This window comes from Bos indicus x Bos taurus, chromosome X, assembly GCF_003369695.1.
Source record: "Bos indicus x Bos taurus breed Angus x Brahman F1 hybrid chromosome X, Bos_hybrid_MaternalHap_v2.0, whole genome shotgun sequence".
NCBI classification, from domain to species: Eukaryota; Metazoa; Chordata; class Mammalia; order Artiodactyla; family Bovidae; genus Bos; species Bos indicus x Bos taurus.
In genome coordinates this window covers 127,254,544-127,260,576 of record NC_040105.1, presented here as the reverse complement: position 1 = coordinate 127,260,576, position 6,033 = coordinate 127,254,544, and the positions used below count along the sequence as shown (strand labels likewise).

The 6,033-nt window shown below is 46.7% G+C and overlaps 1 long non-coding RNA gene across 1 annotated transcript; it reads right to left on the bottom strand.

Annotated features, from left to right (window-relative positions):
• Nucleotides 1-1,786: 1,786 nt before the first annotated feature.
• On the bottom strand, nt 1,787-5,661 carry LOC113887593. Its single transcript, XR_003509765.1, has 2 exons — nt 5,482-5,661; nt 1,787-2,397 (listed from the first exon to the last, which is right to left on the bottom strand). It is a non-coding gene; the product is annotated as an uncharacterized LOC113887593 (long non-coding RNA).
• Between the last annotated feature and the right edge of the window lie 372 nt (nt 5,662-6,033).

The window sequence follows — 6,033 nt, the reverse complement described above, 5'->3', positions numbered from 1 at the left end:
CAGGCTGGTTTCGCCCTTCCCTGTGGACGCCCATCTCACTTCACCCAAGCTCAGACACTCTGGCCAAAGCTGCTCCCACAGACTGTCGTCATCTTTCAGACTCTAACATTTTTTGCCATGATCCAACCTCCCACCCTTTGCTACTGAAAGCCTTCTTCACTATGCTTGGTTACTATTTTTTTCCAAATATATTCCAGAGTTAGTGACAGGTGCATCTGTAGAGCACTTAAAGGCCCATGTCTCCTTTTACTCTAGGAAAATGAGGCAGGAACCAGGATATGTTTTGCTGATTCCAGTAGATTTTTCAGGTACAGATAGGTTCCCCTTTCGTGTAGCTCTATAGCATATTGCACCATCCTAATTCATATTATATTTGAGCAGTTTTTGAGATCTCATTAACATATAAGAATTGTATATTTTAAGTTGTGCAATGTGATGTTTTGAAATACACATACATTATGAAATGATTTCTACATTGCTTGGTTTCTTATCAGCTCAACCTGGACTGGGCTGGGTCCTGCCTAGACATCCTTCTTACCCAGTTTAGGCTCTAACACCCACACCAGACCATCCTCACCACTACCCTGCTCATTCCTCACCCTCAACTCTGTTGACTCTCTTTTATAGAGCTCAGGCTCCAAAGCCCTGAGCTGGGTTACTGCACTTGTTAAGGGCTACCTTAACCTACTGCACGTGTTAAGGGCTACCTTAACCAAGTACCATAAACTAGGTGATTTCAGTAACAAAAATTTGCTATCCCACAGTTCTGGAGACTCAAAGCCCCAAATCAAGGTATTGGCAAGGTTGGTTCCTTCTAAAAGTTGTGAGGGAGAATGTGTCCCATGGCTCTCTCCTTGGCCATCTTCTCCTTCTGTATGTATCTCTATATGTCCAAATTTACCATTTTCATTAAGACACCAGTCATACTGGATTAGGGCCCACTCTTCATCATCTCATCCTAACTTGATTACCTCTGTGAAGACTTTATCTCCAACTATGTTCACATTCTGAGGTACTAGGAATTAGAATTTTATCAGTCCAGTCCAGCTGCTATAACAGGATTCCATAGACTGGGTAGCTTATAAACAGCACAAGTTGATTTCTCAGTTTTGGAAGCTGGGAAGTCCAGGATCAAGGCAGGGGCAGATTCCATGTCTTATGAGGACCTACTTTCTAGTTCATAGATGGCCATCTTTCTCACATGGCAGTAGGGGGAAGGGAGCTCTCTGGGGTCTCTTTTAGAATTAAGAGCACTAATCTCATTCATGAAGGCTCCATCCTCATGACCTAATCACCTCCCAAAGACCCTACTTCCACATACCACCACACTGTGGGGTTAGGATTTCACATATGAACTTTGGGGAGACACAAACCCTAAGTTTATAGCAGACTTTGACATATGAATTTTTGTAGGACACAATTCAACTACAAGTTACTTCCCATCCCATGTAGCTATCCTTACTGTCATCAGATCCTGAAACATCTTTCCAGACCTCCCTGCATGAATATCGTCAACATCCTCTCAGGTTCTAAAAAGCTGGGCCAACTGCTACTAACGACCCCCTGCCCCTGGAATTGCTCTCCTGGCCTTACCTGGACTTTGACACCCCACATCAGGCCCCTGACACCATCCCCCACGTGGAAGCTCTTCTCATCCTGCCCTCAGCTAACACCACATAATATAGGATCACAAAAGCTCCTCCAACACAAACACCTGCATTGCTTGGCCTCCACTAATGCTTCTGGACCGAATTGGTCAGTGAGAGGAGAGAAAGAAGAAACCTGGTCATTTTGGGTAGCCCTTTATTCCTTGTTCATGTTTCCAGTTATTCTAGTTTCTTTAAATACACCAAAGAAGGACTTTGCTGGTGCTCCAGGGCCAAGACTCCAAGCTCACAATGCAGGGAGCCCAGGTTCAGTTCCTGGTCAGGGAACTAGATCCCACATGCCATAACAAAGACCCACATGCTGCAATAAAAATCAAAGATCCTGTGTGCTGTAACTAAGACCCAGCGCAGGCAAATATATAAATCAGTATTTTTTAAAAAACTAAGTCAAAAAATATATACCGAAGAGATCAATTTTGCTTTCTAGGTCTACAAAATGAGTGGAAGAATACATTTCTTCTTCGAACTAAAGCAGACATTTCCAATATCTGAGGCCTTTGGAGATTTGGTTTTGCCATTTGTTTCTGCTATCTCTCACTCAGTCTTAATTGTCACGTCATGTTTATTGATGATTTACATGTAGGAGAAGGCTGGAAATCCTGCAATCAGGGTGGCTTCCTGTAGGTGCCAAATCAGATGACCTCCCTACTTCGGTGACAAAAGCGTTCCATCAGGTGAGCTGCAGTGGCCACAAAAGTGCTCCAACAGGCAGATATGAGCAGCAATGAGCCTAAAAACAAAAATAAACACACATCCATGGGCCCAGAGGTTGGAGAGTAAGGGGTGAGTCAGCATCACATTCAGCAAAAGAAAATAAAAACTCCTCACATTTCCAGTTATGGCAAAACAGCAAATGATAAGAGCAGTTTATGAAACAGTATATCAATGCTATGGGGTGCTCCAGGCCCTTCACGTGAAACTGTGTAGTAGGAGTTGGGTTCAAAGGGATCCCTGAAATCATGACTCACAGAAAGTTTGAAAGCCATTGTTTTTGGAATTTTCCTCTTTCTTTGGGGATCCTAGTAAAAGCTGAACCCCTAAGAAATGCAGAGAGGGTGCCCTGACATCATGACAAGGGAGGTCGTGGGCCAGAGGAGTCTGTCTGGCTAGATTCAGTGGTCATAGGCCCAGCCCAGATCTCTTAACCTTCCCTGTATTCTGCTCCCTTTGGTCCTGCCACACTACCATCCCTCACTCATCCCCAGTGCTCTTCGTGCTCTCCCTCTTATTGATCATTCACAGATGGTCACCAAATCCATTCTGCCCTGTACTCCCACTTTAGTGGGTCCCCACTCCTCCAACCCCAAGGTCGCCACCCCAACTCCAATGGCCTGCCCTCTTTAGCCTTCTGATGGCAAAGGCCCTGCCTCCAGTGCTCTGCTGATCCCTGAACCTATTTTCCTCTCCCTACTGCTGCTATTTCTGTCTCATGGGAGCTGAGGACATATAGTCCCCACACGGTCAATATGAGAACAATATGAAACTCTGTTGTGAAACAGAGAGTTTCACAACACTGCTCCTCTAGGACACAACCACTTGTCCTAGCAAAAGATTTGGGAGTTTTGAAAGTTCTGCCTTGGGAATAAGGCCTGCAGTAGTATCTGCTCTTCCGTCTGAGTGGATACAATATTCCTTCCTCAGACTAAGGACCATTACTGAATAAACCACCAGGGGGCAAAGATGCTCTATTTAATTCTAATTGCCTCATTATAAAAGTGGAGAACATTTGGAAAATATATATATAAACCAACAGTAGAAAATAAAAACCATCTGATACCTTGTATGTCAGATAACCATTCAGAGCATCATGGCATTTTGCTTACATTATTTTTCCCATCTACTTAAACATAAATAAAATTTAAATGTAACATTTATCCACATACTATCTTGTTTCTACATTGAAATAAAATCTTATAAAGATCTTTCCAAGGTGTTATTTATTCTTCTATGGCATTACTTTCTCATATTTAATTATTGCAAAACACATGGACAGTGTACTTCATTGTGGTTCAATTTCTATGCATAGAGAGGAAAAACAAAGTTCCCTCTGCCCTTCTAGATTCTTGACTGAGACTCCCCTCTCCCCTCCATAATAAAAGACAAATACACAGGAGAAAAACAAACAAGTTTAAAAACATAGATACCTCCTGCATACACAGGAGAGACCTAGGAAAACTGAGTAACTCGCCCAAATGGCCCAAACTACCACATTAAATAACATCTCCAGCTAAAGACAAAAGGAGATGTTGGGGGTGGGGGGCAGTTACAGGAGGGAACCAGGAAAGAAAGAGTAAACAAGGGTAAAGTTATGATGCAGACTAAAGTCTTTCTCCATTGATAAGAGTTTCAGGAGATAAAGTCATCCATCCCCCACCCCCTCTTTCTGGGATCAGGAGACACCCTTACAAATGGAGATTTCCCTTAGAAGTGTAAAGGTATCTTATAAAAGAGTAACTTCTACTTGGTTTTCAGAGCTTCTCCTCTGTCTGTAGCATCTCAGAAATAACCAGCCCCAAATGATCAATATGCCAAAGGGGCATATTTTGGTGTGGCAGGCTCTGCTCTCCCTTCAATACCATTGATAAGCCCTTTAGTTTAGGGGATCAATTACCAGAAGAGGAATTGCTGGCTCAAAGGCAAGCCAACCAATCCTTTTAGGTTTGGACACCTATTGCCAAGTTGCTTTCCAGAAAGACAACTCTACTCTCTCTCAAAGTGTGAGAGAATGCTGCTGTGATCTTGTCATTTGCAACACTGGTCCTATCTTTTGAAGTCTTTGCCAATGTGATGGGCAACATATTTCTTCACAGGTGTCTTAAACTGTGCCTTGTCAATCAAATGTAAAAGAAATATTTACTGAGCATTGATTCATTGTCATACCTGGTACACAATGGGAACCCAGAAGGGAATAAGATAGATACCATGCCACTCTCCCCAGTCTCAGGTTCTAGGGAGATGTGCTGTGTTCAGTTGCTCAGTCATGTCTGACTCTTCACTACCCCATGCGCTGTAGCCAGCTAGGCTTCTCTGTCCGTGGGATTTCCCAGGCAAGAATACTGGAGTGGGTTGCCATTTCCTACTCCAGGGGATCTTTCCAACCCAGGTATCAAACCCACATCTCTTGTGTCTCCTGCATTGGCAGGCAGCTTCTTTACCACAAGCACCACGTGGGAAGCCCAAAGCTAAACATTTCCCCCTCTAAATGATCATCAGCCACTCGTTTCCTCTTTTGTGAACTGGGGTGGGATGGGGGGTGGGGTAAAGGGTAGCTGATGGTAAAAAGAAAACCCCAGGCCAGAATACTGGAGTAGGTAGTCTTTGCCTTCTCCAGGGCATCTTCCCAACCCAGGGATCAAACCCAGGTCTCCCGAATTGCAGACGGATTCTTTACCAGCTGAGCCTCATGAGAAGCCCAAGAATACAGGCGTGGGTAGTCTATCCCTTTTCCAGGGGATCTTTCCAACCCAAGAATCAAACCGGGTTCTCCTGCACTGCAGGCGGATTCTTTACCAATTGAGCTATTAGGGAAGCCCCAAAGCTCATGAAACTAGATTTAATACATGATCCAATTGTTTCAATTTCTCCCAGAAACGTAATTTTAATCAACATGTTTGGAATTACCAATGAGGTAATCTGTCTCATAAACCCTCTCTATCCCCCAGAGGAAGAAAAGGCCATCTGCGTGGGAAAAAAACAAACAAACAAACAAACCTTCCCTTTCCTTGCTCCCCTAATCACCCGATATCCTACATCTTGAAAAGGACAAATTCAAAGCCTCCGCCATTCTTTCTGGGCTGGCAACTGAAATGCTCACCTGGCCTTGCACTAAGAGGTGGCCTGTCTGTTCCCTAGTTCACCAGGAAAGCAGATACTAATGCAGCAGACCCAGTTAAGGGTCTTTCTCTCCGCTCCATTGCACTGCGCGTGCGTGGGGGCGCGTGCGCTGTGCGGGCGCGTGCGCTGTGCGGGCGCGTGCGCTGTGCGGGCGCGTGCGCTGTGCGGGCGCGTGCGCTGTGCGGGCGCGTGCGCTGTGCGGGCGCGTGCGCTGTGCGGGCGCGTGCGCTGTGCGGGCGCGTGCGCTGTGCGGGCGCGTGCGCTGTGCGGGCGCGTGCGCTGTGCGGGCGCGTGCGCTGTGCGGGCGCGTGCGCTGTGCGGGCGCGTGCGCTGTGCGGGCGCGTGCGCTGTGCGGGCGCGTGCGCTGTGCGGGCGCGTGCGCTGTGCGGGCGCGTGCGCTGTGCGGGCGCGTGCGCTGTGCGGGCGCGTGCGCTGTGCGGGCGCGTGCGCTGTGCGGGCGCGTGCGCTGTGCGGGCGCGTGCGCTGTGCGGGCGCGTGCGCTGTGCGGGCGCGTGGCGCGACACGCGTGCAT